The sequence below is a fragment of the Dipodomys spectabilis genome, unplaced genomic scaffold (assembly GCF_019054845.1).
Source record: "Dipodomys spectabilis isolate Male_0828 unplaced genomic scaffold, ASM1905484v1 ptg000242l, whole genome shotgun sequence".
Taxonomy (NCBI): Eukaryota; Metazoa; Chordata; class Mammalia; order Rodentia; family Heteromyidae; genus Dipodomys; species Dipodomys spectabilis.
Window position 1 is genome coordinate 2449256 of NW_024870919.1, and position 18585 is coordinate 2467840.

Here is an 18585-nt window from a genome sequence, read left to right on the forward strand (position 1 = left end):
ATGAAAAAGACTTAAAATAGTCATTGACAAAAAAATTGCAAATGTGAGCAATCGACCAAACAATATGTTTTTTCCAATATACACAGAATTTTAGAGAAGTAAGATCAATAGCATTTTTAGTAACAATAAAGTTTCCTGGTTACAAAAAGTCAACTAAGGATATATGCCTGTATAAAGATTGCATCATTAACTACTTAACTTTACAGGATACTACATGCTTCAGCAGCACATTTACCCAAATTACAACAATATAGAGATTATCATGGCACTTGCACAAGGATGATATGAAAATTTGTGAAGTATTCCATATTTTTCATTCTTCAGATGTAAGAAATGAAAAAAAGTTATTAAAAAATTGATTACAAAAATACAAGTCATTATGTCAAAAATGAACTTTAGAACTTTGGTGCAGGGAGGGGGCTAGTGAGGAGGATTGAGTGGGGGGGGCAGAGGGAGGATGGGAAGGGATGGGAAGGGGAAACAAAGAGGAGACTACAATGCTTGATAAGAAATTTACTCATTATCCTGCCCATGTAATTGTCAGCCCTCCGTACAGTATTTTAACAATAAAAAACTAAAAAAATACAAATGTAACAACACATATAATTCATTGAACTGAAAGTTAGTTAGACATCAGTGTATTAAATCCTCACCTTAGAAAGGCCTTTATATAGCATAATCTTTACAAAACTTTTGAAAGTAGATAACATTGTCATTTTATCCCAAAGAAGTAAAATACTATAAGGACTTAGGTAAAAAAGGAATCTTAAACTTTTTCTATATGGAATGCTATCTGAAATAACACATTTATTAATGAACCTATATATTATAAAACAATGTAGAATTCAAAGAATTATATCTAGGAGAGAATGAAATAGATTATGGACATTATACAAACAAAATACAGATTATTTTAAAATATACTTTTTTCAGACAAGCATCAGAAATATTTTCAGTTTCTGTACTACTCATTTCAACAGATAAGTTAAAATGATTTCTGATTTAAAAAATCACAAACTCTGCAGAAATCATTATAGATGTATACAAACAACTCTTGAATACAATTTGACATCAAAGTCAGGCAATTCACTTGAAGAATACCATTGAATCCATGAATTTTTAAAGTAAGATATTGCCGTTGCTCTGTATTGTGAAAATATTTTGTACAGACACAAAGATGGATTGGCATTTTTGAAAATTAAGAAACTTAACCAAACCATTATGACTTAGGAGAACAATTTTTACAGCCTTCCATAACTTCAACGAGGTAGTGATACGTATTTATTCTTTTGGCAATATTAAATGCAGTTTCTTTCAAGTTGTGCTTCAGACCTTGTTTGATATAATGCTTCAATAGAAGGAGATCCAGCATATCTTTGCTATTTCTATTCCAAGCAGCAAGATGCAAGGGGGTTAAGAGAACTTTAGTTTTGGCATTGGTATCTACATAGTGATGAACTAAGAAAGAAGCCACTCTTGTATTATTCAACATATAAGCACTGAGCAGGGGTGTCCAGCCATTCACAGTAATTGCATGAATATCTGCCTTGAGCCACCAACTCATGTAGGATTCCTGATGAAGAGAGGTATACTCATCATCATCCCTAGTATTCACATGAGTGGCCTTTTTGGAAAGTAGTCTCTGCACTGTAGTAAGCCAATTACTTTCAGCAGCCCACAGAAAAATTTGCTTGAATACGTCTCCACTTTTTTTTGCAAATGATACTGTTCCTCACTTTTTTATCTTGTTCCTTGTCTTCATCAGAATTGCCTAACCAGAGACACTGAGTACCAGTGGGAATCAGGTACACATGTATTCCCAATAGTTCACGTTGGTTGAACTGCTCAGAAAAATCCAGTGAATTTTCTACATCTGTTATTTCACCATGATTTTTTTCTCTTTTTCCATTTTTACTATTCGAAATTATTCTAACTGGAGAGCAGGGAATTGATAGAGAGCAGAGGAAATGTTTTCCTCCATATTGAAAGGTACAGACTGAAATGAGGACCAGTGGTGTCTTCATGTGCAGCTTATTCTAGGAATGAGAAAATATGAAATAATGCCTTCTATGTAAATGATTTTGGGAATGGCAGAGCAGAAAGTGAAATGATGCAACCAAAAATATAAAAGGAAAATAAATTAGGATAATTATGGAGCAGTCATATTATCTATAAGAACCATGAAAGGGAGAGAGGAAGAGAGAGACAGATGTGCAATGACCTAGCTAGCCACAAAATACAGGCCTCGGATCAATTTATAGAGAAAACAATTTTATTTTTTAAAAGTGATGGAAATAGAATTTATGTATTTACTTGAAATTAGTAAATACACTTTTAATAGCCTACATAAAGAGACATAGCTTTGACCAAATTACAGACAAGGATCTAAATCCCTGATAATTCTAGTAACAGATCTGACTGAAATCAGTTGAATATCACTTTTCCTGTAGAGTGAAGGAATAGGTCCAGGCTAGGAAAGCAGCTAGAGAAGGCAGACCGATTGTATCTGGGACAAAACTTTGTGGAAAATGGTATCAAGGATTAATTACTAGTGATCCACTTGCACTGGAAGTGTGAATCTGAACTATTGCTTGCTGATTATGAACTATTGCTTTAATCATTATATGTTCCAAGAAGAAAAGGTGAGATTTAATTGATAGCAAAGGATTAGTAATACACTTTGACTTCTCATTAAGCACCTTCAACCATCAAAATCACATGAAGACAATAGACAGGCCTACTTTTTTAGATGAAAACAGGTGTCTTTAAAAACAAGGTAATTAAGTATTCCTACAAAAGACTTTTTTTTACTACTGCATTATACAGTTTTTTTCTAATGTTGGGTAACAAATAATGGATTTATTAGAAAACTCTTAAAGCTCATGTGTTCAATAGTGAGTTTTCTTATATTATATCATGGTATTTTTGTTCATGGTTTTAAGAAGAAATTTACTAGCTTAAATTTCTGACAGGACAATATCAACACTGTACAACTTGCTTCTATACTCTAAGTTTTAAATTACTATCTAAGTATGTGCATTAGATAGCTATAGAGGAAAATCTAGAAGCCACACTGGTGGCTCATGTGTTTATCCTAGCTAATCAGAAAGATGAAATCTGAGGATTGTGGTTTGAAACCATACCAAGCATAAAACATTCATTAGATTCTGATTTGAAAGTAACCAGCAAAAGCTAGAAATGGAGCTGTGGGACAAGCAGTAAAATTCTAGGCTTGAGAAAACTAAAACAAAAAAACAACAAATTCTGGGACAGAACCAGGTCCTGAATTCAAGGCTAGTATTAGCACAAAACAAATGAATGAATGAATGAATTAAAATAAATTAAGTGGTCACATGTGGCGAGGCAAGTAAAATGTAACACCCATGGTGACTGGATTGTGTATTATTTTGTAATAAGGCAAATTAATGTTTGTCCAAATCACTAATATTTTATTTGTACTTTTTTGTATTAAACCCTGAATTTAGCATGCATATATATGTGTGTACATGTGCACAGATGTGTGTATGTGTATATGTGTGAGTATGCTGTTGCAATGTTGCTTGCCAATGTGGACAGGGTGAGGCTGAAAAGAGCTGTGTTGCAATGCTTTTATTTATCAGTGTTTTGTCATGTCATTTCTGTGGAGCCACTCTTCTGTACATTTTATTTTCAAATAATAACATCATCATAATCAAAGCATATACAACATTAAGTTAGATAAAAGAGACCAATTTCAGAACTTATTATATGTTAGGTAAGAAGATGCAGATATAATTAGGTAGTAAGTTAGTACTATAAGATGACTGTCAGTACAAAATATGTATTTGACCTCTTAAATTCGTTATACTTTTAAGATATACTCATGGAGTGAGTTTGACCTATTTGACCAAACAGGTATTACTCTCGGGTTATTCCCGTGAAACACAAGGTGGATAAACTCTTTCCAGATTTCTGTTGAAAATAACTTTCTTTGTAACATCATATCTATTCTCACTAAGATAATCAACCCTGTATTTATTAGGTTTGAATATCCCATCATATTGACTGAAAATCAGTATTGTGGATATGCTTGTTAGATATACCTTTCAAAAACAGACAAAAAAAAAAAAGCCTGTGTCACCTCCAGATTGTGGATGCATTTGAAGTTGTTTTGTACATGCAATTGGATCTTCACTAATGGCTCTTTTGTGGGAGTAACTATCACAACTTTAACAAATAAGGCTTTTCGAATATCTTTTCCAATATACATAACAATCCAAAGCGAGTCTTGCAATTTCTGAAAAGCCTTTGAATATTTCAGTATTATTTCATTTCATTGACTATAGAGCTAAAGACATTTCTGAAATAAATATTGTTAAGATCTGAAGATGTAAGTGGGTATATAGGCTTTTTTATCTATCATTTTATGAAAACCCAGTTTTTATGAAAATAAATGAAATTGAATAAAAGTGAATTTGGTAAGCTAATTATTAGTGTAATTTTGTTTTCTAGTAACAGTTTTTTGAATGTAGATGATGCAGTTAAATAATTTCCTTTGTGGCTCTGTACTTCAGTTAGATTCATACTCTTTATAATTATAAGAGCGAATTTGTAGAAAAAATAAAGGTATTTGAAAATGATTAGGATTAATCTTGTGTTTTGTGTCCTACTTTCAAGAAAATGAGTTCTTTTCAAGTGTTAATATTTTATGATTGAATCTTCAGTAACACAAGAAATTTTGAAAAACGTGCAGTAGTATTGATGTCTTTTTAAATCAATTTTATTCACAAGTTGGAGAGTCTTTAATTGATGCTTAGGTCTTGGTGTCTATGATTTTTAACCTCTCGTTCCTAACATTAATGATAGTTAAGACTGCATTTTTGGGTATATGAAAGGTAAAATATTTATCTGGGGTCAAAGGTGATTTTTATATCAGTCTTGCTTTAATAGCATTTTAAAGTAATACATTTCTCTCAAAATGTTGGGTATAAAAAGTAATCAAAATACTTCTAATGGTAAACAACTTATCTGAGCTACAATGTGGAAATGATTGGTCTATAGACCTGCAGTCTGTTTCCATCAGGAATTGGGGAGGTTATTCTTTCAGTATGATTGTGTTAAACAGTGTTGTCATGGGATAGAATATGATTTCTAAAATTTTGAGCTAGAAATCAAGAATGTTATAGTTTAGCAGTTCCTTTCACCAGGGAGGTATAAGTCGATTATGAACTTGGAGTTTTCATATTACAGTTACTTATTTCCTTTTTGTTTTTTGGTTTTTTTTTTGGTTGGTCGTGGCGCTTGAACTCTGGGCTTGGGTACTGTCCCTGTGTTCTTTCGCTCAAGTTGATCACTGTACCACTTCAGCTACAGTGCCACTTCTGGTTTACTAGCTGTTTATTATAGATAAGAATCTCTCAGACTATCCTGCCTGGGCTGGCTTTGAACTGCATTCCTCAGATCTCAGCCTCATGAGTAGTTAGGGTTACAGGTGGAGCCTCCGGCATCCCGCTTAGTTTCCTATTTTCTAACAAAGATAAAGTGAAATATCATTAGAATGTGGACAATAATTCTGGGAAATTTTCCTAGAATTAGTGGACTAAGTGCTGGTATTTTAGTCATAAATTAGAATGAAGTTATTTGATAAGGTGGGAATGGGGCGCAGGCTAAGAATTACCATTTGTGCAATTTTGTACTAGTAATTCCAACTCTGAAAGCTTCAATATCATCATCTCAGAATTAGAAATGGAAGTAGTTCTACTTTATGGGATTATTGTGAGGATTAAATTACATACCATGGGTAACGTACTTGGAAAAACAATCAGCATTTGATCCTTTCTCCCTGTTATTTTATCATGTGATGAATTCTAACATTTTTACTGTGATTTTTATATTGTGTCTCTTTAGGATATGCAATGTGATGTATTGACATTCATTTTGTTGGTCACTTTTATGTCATTTTGAGGAAAAAAACTGCAAAGAAAATTTCTGAGAAGGAAACTATTATTTTGACTCATGGTTTAAGAGAACACAGTTTAAGATTCAAATGTCTCCATTGTTTTTTTTTGGGGGGGAGGGGGAGGCGGTCCTGTCATGGGTCCAGAACGCTGGGCCTGGGAGCTGTTCCTTAGCTCTTCAGCTCAAGGCTAGCTCTCTACCACTTGAACCACAGCGCCACTTCCGGCTTTTTACTTTTTGCTTATGTGGTGCTGAGGGATCGAACCCAGGGCCTTAGGCATGTAAGGCAAGCTCTCTACCACTGAGCCACCTTCCCAGCCGCAATTCCATTGTTTTTAGTTATATTTTTATTAAATAGTCGTACGAAGGAATTTCCATTCAATAAATCAGTTTGTAAGTACAATGGATCTTTACATAACTTTCCCACATCCTTCCAAACCTCACCCCACTTTCATTTCTTCTAGTGTCTGCATTGAATATTATACATTCCCTCTCTTCGTCCATAATTCTCTTTATTCCTTCCCTTTGACTTTCTCATATCTGCCAAATGATAGCTTCTTGGTGTTCATTTTGTTGGAATAAATGTTCAATTTTATAAGAAATTACACCTTTTAAATACTCTTCTGCAATACTAATGTGTAAACTTGCATAAAGACCTATGTTCCAAATATACGACAGAACATGGGTCCTTTGTGTGTCTGGCTCTGACTTAATTTACTTAACATATTTTTAGATCTATCTATTTCTTTGCAAATTATGTAACAGTCTTCATAATGGATGGGTGCAATCCAATTGTGTATATGTGCCCCACTTTCTTCAACCATTCCTCCACCATAAGGCATCTGGGCTGTTTTCATAACTTGGCTACAGTAAATAGTGCAGCAGTGAACATGGTTGTGAAAGTGATTTTACTGTATCTTTAGGAAGAATTCGTCACTATCTTTCTGGGAGCAATCCTCTAAGCAATTTTCCAGAATAAGCACATCCCTCCTTTCATCTCCATCACAACTTTTTGCAAGTCCTCAAAAACATACTACACCCTACAGGTCTCAATAAGCTAAAACCACACTGTGCAATACATTTTTTTCATGATTGTACACATAATTTAGTGAGAACCTTCTATGTACTTTTCTAATTTGGGAATGAGAGACATGACAATAGAGGAAAAGTAAGATAAATTCAATTTAATTAGCTATTATAATATTTAAAAACATTTTCAGCTCTAACTCATAGAATCACTTACTATTATTTTAATCATTTTTTGATTACTTCATTAATCCCCTAAATTATAACAGGTGCATTAAATACAAAAGCAAAAATTTTGGTTTGGTTTTGACACTCATGTGTGAGGATGCACAATATGGGCAAATAGAGAGATTGGAATTAATACCCATTACCCATTTTGTTAAATTAAGATGGTTTTCCCAAACTGATTCTCGCAATTCATATTCCATTCAAAAACAAGAAACATGTGACAATTCCCTATGTTTTCCTCATTAATAACTTTTGTTTCTATTTTACTTTACAACAAAGGTTGATTTTTCATAAATCTACTGTAGATACAAAGATACGTTAAAATACTTCTATCTTTATGCATTGATATATACACACACACATCTGTTACACAGGTTGTAATGATAATTTATAACTTCTGTAACTGTATGATTTACTAAATTATTTAAAAAATAGACAGCTTATGCCTGGAATCTTGGTTACTCAGGAGGATGAGATCTGACGATCCTGATTTGAAGCCATCTTGGGCAAGTAAGTCCATGAGACTATTATCTCCAAACAACGAACCGAAAATCAGAATTGGAACTGTGGCTCAAAGTAGTAGAGTGGTAGCCTTGAGAGAAAAAGGTCAGGGACATCACACAGACTCTTAGTTCAAGAACTATAATCTAGCCAAAAAATCTGATTTACACCTGTGTAAGTAGAGTATTTCCATCACCCAAATGCACATCCATGCTCATTTGCAAGATAACTCTGTTATGTCTGGAGTACCACACAACATTATAGCTTAAGTAGAAAGGATCACAACATGGGTTCACTCTATCTCTCTCATGGGTTTTTTCTCCACTGAAATACTCAAATCTTACAATCATTTCAATTATTTAAAGTCATAGCTTTTTTCTTCAATAACCATAATATATTTTGCATTGAGTGTCTTGTATCTCCTAAATGGGTGTTCTTACCATTTTGTCATGCCCCCAGCCCTAAATTAGTCTGATTATTTTTCAAATAGAATCGGGCTTCCTTCTTGTGTATGATCTTGGGCTCAGTCCACTTTATGTTATTCTTCCTGGAATTTAGAATAACAGGTGCATGGCATTGTGTACAGATCTTTCTGTCCAGTCTAAGTTTTAACCACTGTCCTCAAAACAGTAGACTCCCAGGTAGTCAGGATTTTCAAAAGCTTATCATAGCTGATTTTTTTAAAATCTTTGCATTTCTTGCAGGTTTTTGAGTACTGAATTAATTTGTGTTTTCTTGGGTTGTTTTGTTTCATTTGAATGTATGTGTTGAGTTGTTCCAAACTTTCCTTTTGTTTCTTTCACTAACGTTCTTACCTAAGTGCTGAGAAACCAATTCTTCTTTCTCAAGATAGTCAAGGTCAACATTATTTATTCCAAAGCAATTTCAATAATATTTAAACACCTTCATACCTATGAATGTTATATGAATGCTAAGTGCTGAGAAGGGTCTTTTTATTTTCACAGCAGTCTTTAGCATACACAGACAGATCATGAAATATATGAAGATAATAAAACTACAGATGCTTGCCAGGTGGAGAAAAACCTATTATGAATTGTTTGACAGAGGCTTCCCTTCTCGTGAAAGAAATACGCTGTTTGATGCAGAATTTCACAAAATCATATAGCTAGGAGGAACCTAAACAATCATGCAATACTACAGAGTTGAGGGAGATGAATTGCCCTCCTGAATACTTTACTTTTGGGTCAAATAAAAGCAGGCTTGCAAAAAGAGAATAGACTTTAGAGAAACATGATGAGTTGATGTAAATAGCTGCTTAACTGATTTTGTTAATTTGTGAACTAATACATGGCAATAGGATACAACAAGATAAAAAATGAAGAAGGTCACATTGAAATACTCATTGGTGTGTTTGTGTGTTCACGCACACGTGTGTATGCACATGCACATGTGCAGGTGCTCATGCATGTATTCATCATTCCTGAAGCTTGATAGTGCCTGGTCACTATCCCTAAGCTTCTGTGCCCAAGGATAGTGTTTTACCACTCGAGCCATTACTGTATTCTGATTTTTTGGAGATAATCACATGTATTTTCATGATTGGACTGGCTTTGAACAGTGGTCTTCAGATCTCAGCCTCCTGAGTAGCTAGCTAAGCTGATTCAGCCTCTGAGTAGCTAGTTAAATTTCTGACTGTCCTTTATGCTTCACTGCTCTTTTATTCTTTTCCTGAGGTAATCACAAGCCTAACTCATATATATGTCTAGTTGCTTTAAAAATATTGTTACTGTTTGGCACCAAAGGCTCCCATCTCTAATCTTAACTACTTAGGACGCTTGAGAACAGAACCCAAGCCAAAAGTTTAGTGGGCTTCCTTCTCAATGTGTTGCTGGGTGACTGAATCATTTCAACCATCTTGCGCTATCTAGAGGTTAAGATTGGAAGGACTGCAGAATCCAGGTCAGCCAAGGTAGGCAGCTAGACCAATTGGTGTACAACTCTGATGCCATTGATGATGGGAAGGCTAAAAGGACAGATCGGGTGCATGTTCTTGTGGAAAGTGAACCCCTATTCTAAAATTAACCACTGATATGACGCCAGCCTAGAAAAAACAATACTCCAAGTTGAAATCCCCACAATTACCCACAACCAAAATAGGTAAATACATTAACATCCCAAAACTTAGTACAATCTGTTCTTTGGTTTAATATCATCTTTATCTGATTTTCATATGATGTGACAAAATCGTTTCTTCATTATCTTAAGATAAATTTAAAAGACCTAGAAAATTCTTTCTCACTTAATAACTGCAAACGGATGGCAATTCGTCTCATTTCTCACATATTTGTCTACCACTATAAATTCATCTTATGATTTTTATTAATAGTAATATATTCTGATTTATTATTTTACTTTGTAACGTTTGTAAACTTTTTGCTTCTCTGCTGAAGTTTAAGTATTTAAATAGTATCATCAAAGTATATTCCTTGGGTACTTAGGGTATCTTTTTACAAAGTTTTTAAACAATGGCTTCTAAGAATTCTTTTTTTGTTGTTTGTTCATTTTTTGTTTTGTTTTTTTTTTTTTTTGGTCGGTCGTGGGGCTTGAACTCTGGGCCTGGGCGCTGTCCCTTAGCTCTTCAGCTCAAGGCGAGCGCTCTACCACTTGAGCTACAGCGCCACTTCCAGTTTTCTGGTGGTTTATTGGAGATAGGAGTCTCACGGTCTCTCCTGCCCGGGCTGGCTTTGAACCGCGACCCTAAGATCTCAGCCTCCTGAGTGGCTAGGATTAAAGGCGTGAGCCACCAGCGCCCGGCTAAGAATTCTTAATTGTTATATTATTTAGTTTATTTTTAATTTTAATTTAATTTTATTGTAAAGGTAATGTACGAAGGGGTTAGAGTTACATAAGTAAGGTAATGTGTATATTTTTTAATGGAAAGAACATTGTTATCCCCTCCATCGATATTCTTGTACAGTAAAAGAAAGAAATACTGATGCTTTAGCTGTTCCTATTGGTCAATAGGTATTTTTGCTTTCTTTGTTCATGCATTTTTTTATTATTAAATTGATATACAGAGGGTTTACAGTTACTTAAGTCGACTAAAGAATGCATTTCATTTTATTTTCTAAATTTCAAATTTTGAATTTAATTATTTTCTTTTGTTTCTTTAGAGTAATTCTTTTTTCAGTCATAGGATTAATTAATTTAATTTTGCATGAGTTTTACACATGTAAATTATTTAGACACATATGTTGCTTTTAAAATATTTAACATGAATATTTAAAAATTATTTTCTTAATTTTTATATGGTTGGTGAATTTAAATAAATTTAATTTCTTGTAGTTCTAAACATATTTGTCGTTACTGTGTTTTCAAGAAGCACATACTTTATTAAGAAGGCTTCATTACCTGGTCACTTTTTGGAAATATTTGTACTTGAATTAAAAAAATGTTTGAGTAGGGCATGGTGATTTGTGGCTTCCATTTTTCTAGCTATGGTGGGAAGTATTAGTAGGGTTTGTGATTCGGGAGAGGCTTTGAAATGATGAGACCTTATTATAAAAGTATCCAGAGTGAAATGATTAGAAATATAGCCATCTCTAGCGAGATATAGAGCACCTGGTTATCATATTTTAAATCTTGAGTTAAAATACCATTAAAATCAATTTTCTGCCAAAATAAAAGTATACATGTTTCAAAATGTTTATTATTTAAAACTTGTTTGCAAAGGTTCTCATGTCTTCTATTTCTTAATTTTCAATTTAGTTGATCTATAAGAATCCAAGTATATTGTGACTATTTTATTTCTACTAAACTTTTAAATAGTATGAGCAGTAATATGATTTCATATTAACATATTTTTACTATTTGTGATAATTTCCTCTGTTTAATATGATAATATCAATATTCCAAATTGTGTGTGTGTCCGTGTTAATGTGGGCTTTTTGTGTGGGTGCTTTGTGTGTACTTTGTAATGTGTGGGCGATCACACCATTGCTTCACACATGTTAGGCCAATGTTTTACCACTGAGATATACTGTCTAGTTATAATTCAAATACTGTTTTAAATTATGACTTTAAAATTTTCATTTCCTATGAATTCAAAATCATATATAATAAAGTGTGATCCATCTTCTATCCACGTTAGCAATTTTTATTGTTATTTTATTGTTATTTACAATATTTCTACTGCCTTTCCACTTCCAAACTCTTGTGTTTGTTGTTGATGAAGGTTTTACTTTGCTTCTTTTCTCTCTTCATTCTTTTTCCCTTTAGAGTTTACCTATTCTTTCTTTTATTTCTTTGGAAATTATCATCTTCCTATTACAATTTCCTTACATTGTAACAGGTTTTTACAATGCTTTATTTTCTATTTTATTTTCTATTTTCCCATGTTCTCTGACTCACAGTCAAAACTATTAGGTGGATTAAAACAAAACTTGATTCAGGACACCTTATATTCCACTTTCTCTTCTCTGAATTCTTTCTGTTTTTTGAAATACAGTACCAATGACATACAGCTCCTATGTGGTCCATCATTCTATCCCCTCTCACTCTCCTCTGCTGTGCAAAGTTATCTAAATCTTAACTCATTCCTAAATTAATTTTAGAAAACAAATATAGTCTTAGAGCTAACTAGCCTTGGGATACATTTCTTAATTGTTTTGAAATTAAAAAAGAACTGATAATCCTTTGCATTGGAAATCATTTTAAAATGTTTATCACTTAATATAATTCATATACGAAGCAAGAATAAGTTTATATAATCATTACACATATAATTTTTATTACTATTGTAAATAGAATAAAAGTCCCGTCCCAATCTATTACCCAACTCTCATTATTCATAATTCCTAATCATCACCTAAATATCTTAAACAATCTAAATAGTCATGTCTTTAACATAGAAGTAAATATTCTATACTTTTACTTAACATTTTCCAGGGGCATGTATTCATGTTTCTAAGAAATGTTCACAGCAGTTAAAATTTGCTTTTGTGAAATTAATGTGATACATTTTCTTGTTGTTGTTCTTGTTTGCAAGACTTTGGCATTGTCTCCAAGGCTTTTTATGCTCAAGGGCAGCACTCCACAACTTGAAGCACAGAGCTAATTCCTGTTTTTAGTGATTAATGGAGATAAGACTCTAACAAGTACTTTTATGTCTGGGCTAGTTTCGAACACAATTCTACAATCTCAGCACCCAGAATAGCTCAAATTATAAGCATGAGTCACTGGCATTTGGTTTGATGTATTTTTTTAAATTTTAATTATGTTTTAAGGTGTAACTTTCACTATAATGTACATGGTTCTCCACAGAAATTTAGATATTTGTACATATTTCTGATGAAAAATAATCTCTAAAAATGTATGTCTTTCTGCACATAACGTATATATACATATATGTTTATATGTATTTCTGAAGACAGACTCCTTCTAAAATTTTTATGCTACTATTTTGACCTTTTTCATTTCAAAGATATACAGTCTTTACCTAAAAGTTTCCAAGAATGAAATAACTAATACTTGATTTGAAAGTGGAGATTATTACTTTAAAGGAAATTTTAGATATACACATGATATTGTAGTAACATTTACAGTATATCACTTGAAAAACGTTCTGTTCAAACTCTTAAATATTTGTGTGTAGTGACGGAGAGAGAGGAAGTTAATTCATACTGGTTAGGAATTTGCAATGTTTCAGAAATCTATTCCATAATTTGTTATAAGCACATAGTCAAGCTACCTGATATGGTTTAGTTTTTTTTGTTTCTTTATTTGTTCAAAATTTTAATATGGATGTATGCACAGTTGTAACATTAAAATTATTAATCAAAAGACAAATAATAGCAAAGTCATACACACATATCAGAGTTTCAATAATTAGCACTTATGGTGATAATAATTTTGATGAGGATGATGGCCACAGTGTAGCCTGATGATGACTTATTTTTGTTTCTGCATGAAAAAATTTGTGATTTTAAACCAACAAACTGAATTTGACTCTTTTCTTATTTGTAAGGTAAGGTGGAAAATGTAAGGACTCTTCACTGTTCTTTTTCTTACTCTAGAGGTCAACAAATATATTCTTCAATATTTCTGGTATATTATATCCATTTACAGATAAGAAATGTAATGCCAACAGTCAATGTAGTGAGTAAATAATGATACTAGAATTTGTTTCTGAGATCTTCACTCTGTGGGCTTACATGGAGCAGTAATTTGGTGATGGAGAGGAACAATATGAAAAGTCTATGGGGAAAAAGCATACTATGTAAGCGGTTGTTTTAGGACTAAGTGACCAATGATGAGAATTTGAAACAGACCAGTGTCAGGGACATAAAAAGGAGTACATAGAAATTATATTAGTGACAGAAACTGAGAAAATCTTGATCATTCATCTTATCTAATGGACGGAAGTAGAAGGATAAGAAGAAATCTAAAGTTCTTCCACGTCTCTGACTGGCAACCATGTTAGTAATATTCTTGGTAATAAGGACTACAGGTGGAAATGATGGATTTAGAGGAAAAAATTCTCTGATAGTTCTAAAATTTATGTTAAACGGATGCATAGATAAGTCTTTTTAGACATCATTAAAATATCAACGACCATTAATATGAAAAAGAATAATAATATCTGGGGCATTATTAAAGGGAAGAGGAAAAGGAAAGTTCTGACACAAATGTGAGCAATGTGAGCATCATAGTGGACAAAAATAGAAGAAAGAGATAAATAAGGAAACAAGAAAGTAATAAAAACAGATTTACAGAAGTAAAGGAGGGAAAGAATTGTCAGGAAGATATTGAAGGAAATATGCTATTTGGATTTGAACACTAAAAGGACATAGACAAGTTCAATAAGAACAGTGTTTTGGTGAAAGTCATATCAATAAAATTTTGAGATATGAATGTGAAGTTATAAAATTCTGGATCCATGAATTCACCAGATCCTGTTGATTTTAAATGCTGGGAACAAATGCTTTTATCCTGACCTTAGAAGAATTGTACAGATATAACTCATGATCTTTACTAAGAGGAATTCTGTGAATATTTTTGAAGAGTTTGTTTAGCCAGGTGATTATAGATTGAACTACAGCACAGATAAGACTAATTTGTCTACAGTTCCAATGAGTGACACATGTATCCACATCAGTTTGGGATTTTATTGAAATATCTTTAGATATGTTTGGATATTTTTTCAGCCTATTCATTATAAATCTAGGAAAAGTAACACTGATGTTACTGATGTTACTGAACACTCCTCGAATTGATTCTTCTTTAGAATAGAAAATGACTGATTGACACATCATAACTGTCCTATACTCTATTAATCTAGTTCTTGTTAGGAATATCTTCATGCTGAAATAACCCTGTTAATCAGCATGCCACAAATTCTTAAATGTAGGAAGTACTCTTATAAACTTTAAATGTTTATTGAATGGAAGAGTTCAGACATTACCCTCACCACTAGGATTAAATGCCTAAAAAGATAAGACATTTTGCTTTAATGCCTTTCTTTCATTTTCTAATCCATATTTGTAAGTAGGGAAGGATTTTGATGTAACAATAATACAATGATGACTTGTATTAACACAACATCTAGGATCTAGTGTTAATTCGGATACTTACTAATTAGCTCCATGTTTTGTGCATATTTATATTTCTCCTGGGTAAACTAATGAGCTCCAAGAAAATGTCCTTAAGGAGCCTTTCAATTCTAATATCACTGTTTGTCTCAAAATGCTTTAAATTCTATGCCCTCTAATGTGGGCATAATGTGGAACTTTTCTCCTCAGAGAGTGAGTACTACCCTATTGCTTAACATGTACAAAGTACCTTCATACATAGACTGGGCATGTGCAAACAAGAAGTGGTAGTTGAACAATGTTCTTAGCAGTTTTTACAGATGAAATGGAAATAGAGCAACTATGAAGTCAAAAGGAATGTGCAAAAAAGACAAAGGCACAAAGTAGAATGTGCTAAGGAAATGCTGAAGTATAATTTCAAATAATCTGCTCAAGTGTGAGGGTGTGTTCAAAGCACAACTTCAGAAAATGTAGTTGGATATCTTGAGAGGAAAACTGCTTTAAACTATTCTGGGATAATTGTACAAGTAGAAGCCCCTTATTCTACCTCTAATCAGCCACAACATCATCAACTTAGCTACTATTTTCGAAGTGCAAAGTGAGAAAAAGAGGACTCATCACAGTTAGTGTTCAAGTTGAAATAATGGCAATCACATAACTTTTCTATGTCTTCATTTATTTTAGAGCATTAAAGTAGGAAAAAGCCAAGTAAATATTTTGCATGTACCTAAATTAAGTGCGACATATTATATTGGTCTCTTTTTAACTTGAAAGTTATTGATTATGTTTTATACTCTGATTTGGGAAAATTATCTGATGTCAGTTATTTTCTTCTCTTCCTCTTCTTTTGCCCTTCGACTTACATAATTATTATTTAAAGAGACATACCTGAGCTTGCATTTCTAAATTCTTCAAAATTATCTCAACTACTTCATACTTCAGGCAACCTCCTATATATTTCTCAAGGGAATATTTTGTCACTACCATTTTTATCCTATATAATATTGGATAGCTTCCTGCCTAATTCAGTGCAAGATATACATAGACTCATCCAGATATCTCAACACTTGTGCCACCATAAAATCCTGCCTTACTTAGAAATCATGCTTTTAGAATGTCTGGGGAAGTGGCATCTGTCATTTTTTAATGACCCTAAGTGATACTTACTTGCAATCATGTCTTAAACCAATATGTCACTCAGTTGATGGACGAATTGACAAAATGTTACACACACACACACACACACACACACACACACACACACACTCGGTGGAATTCTATGCTTCTAATTCATAAGGAAATGGAAAGACTTGGAAATATCTTACTAAGTAAAATAAGCAAGACACAAAGAGATTCCATGGTTTCCCTCATTTGTAATAAGTAGGAAATGTCTACGATAGTCCTACCAGATAAGCCGAATGTCTCAATAGTTATGTTTATATGACCATATAAGATAATGCTAAGCAAAATAAAGTCCTAGAAATGGAAACAGAGGTTTTTCTTTGTGGTTGTTGTTTTTAATGTACAATGTGATTTCTTTTTTCTTTTGTGTTTTCCCCTTTGGTTTATCCCCTGCTGTATTTGATTTCAGGATCCTGTGTATTGTATATACACATATCTTAATTTGGCAAGGAAAGAGGAACAACAAAATGGAAAGACAAAGGGCAAAAGACAAACCAGTGCAATAGCAATACTCACAAGACTTGTTGGAAATTTACATTACAATTTTTAAGGGTATTGGGGTTAAGGAAAATTATGAGAAAAATGAGGGAGGAGGTAAAAAGTTCAACATGCTATGTATTTACTACCTTACAATTACTGCGACCCCTTCTATATATCACCTTGACAATAAAATCAAATTAAAAAATAAGCTACATAAAATATAATTTCACTATGTTGGTATAGTAAATATTATTCTATGTGTATTACTTTTAAAAAAAATGAACCCTGTTTGTCTTCTAATTTGTATTAATTATCCCTTTCTTTATCAGAGGGTCATCAACTTGCCATTATTTTGAAAAAAAAAACATTATTTTAGTATTGTCATACTAAAACAGAAAACAGTTCAATTCTATGGAAACTCCTAACTTTGAAAACTGACTAATTGTTAAGAGGAGAGAATATATGTGTTCTTCAACATTCCTATGACTACTAACTACTCATTTTCAAATTCCCAACATGCTATTCCAGAGACATTCAAAACAGTACCTGTTTGCATTTTATTCTGCAATAAATGCAGTTTCCAGTGGGGGTGGGGGGGAGAGTACATATTTAAAAGTCAACAGAAAAAATAGCCACATTCTGGTAGAAGATAAAACTATGAAGTGTCTATAATAAATTCCTCAAATGTAAACATATGTTCATCAGAGTAAACTATTATTTCTATGACCATCAATCCTAAGTTTTTATGCTGTAAAATCATCCTAGCCCAACAGTTTCCAACTAGTAAGGTGGACCTTAAAATTCCCTAAATTCCCATCAGGACTAGTTTGTCATTATTGTGAAAAAATACTACTTTTCTGCTAATGTGATGCCCTTCTTATTGGGGAAAGAATGCTACACTAAACTTTGCTGCATCATTTTCCCTCCAGTGGTATTCTTGAGATCAAAACACTTGCAAATATTATTTATAGCTATATTTTTATCTATCACAGATATTCAGGAGATCTGAATATGAATATGTGAAGCTTATGGTTCAAAGCCCACCCAGGCAGGAAGGTTACTTAGATTCTTATCTCCAATAAGCTGCTCATGAAAAGCCAGACACAAGTGGAAGAACAGTAGCCTTGAGCAAAACATTCTCAGGGACACTCCCCCAGTCCACAATTTAAGCCCTAGGACAAAGCAAACAACAAAAACAAAATAAAAACAAACCCCAAACCTAGCATTTTTCTCATTGTATACAAAGGTATGTAATTAAGGAAATTTCTTCCTGTGTTATATATAGGTAGAAGAAAAAGGATGTCACACAATTACTCTATACATACCATAGTGCACCAAAGTCTCAAAAAATTCCGCCTTTTCTAAATTTATAAATTAATATCATAAATTTGTTGGCAACTTTGTCTAGATTATTCACATTATCATGTTACACAGGAACTGTTGCAATTATCTATTAACTAAGTTCTAATTATACCTCACTTGAAAGAATATTTTAGGCAAATAGAATGCCAGAATCATTTGTGAATTTGTGAATTAAATCTTCTATCCTACAGAATATGAAATAGAATATGAAATTACAAAGAAAAATTACAAACAAAAATATTTTTTTTAAATCTAAATTCTAATTTAGCCAGGTCTACAAAGTCTTAAATTAGATGAAAGCCTTAAGCTTTTGTAATCC

General features: G+C 32.8%; 1 pseudogene; it reads left to right on the forward strand.

Moving 5' to 3' along the window:
• Window positions 1–214: 214 nt before the first annotated feature.
• LOC122124732 lies at window positions 215–314 on the forward strand (annotated as a pseudogene).
• The last annotated feature ends 18271 nt before the right edge of the window (window positions 315–18585 follow it).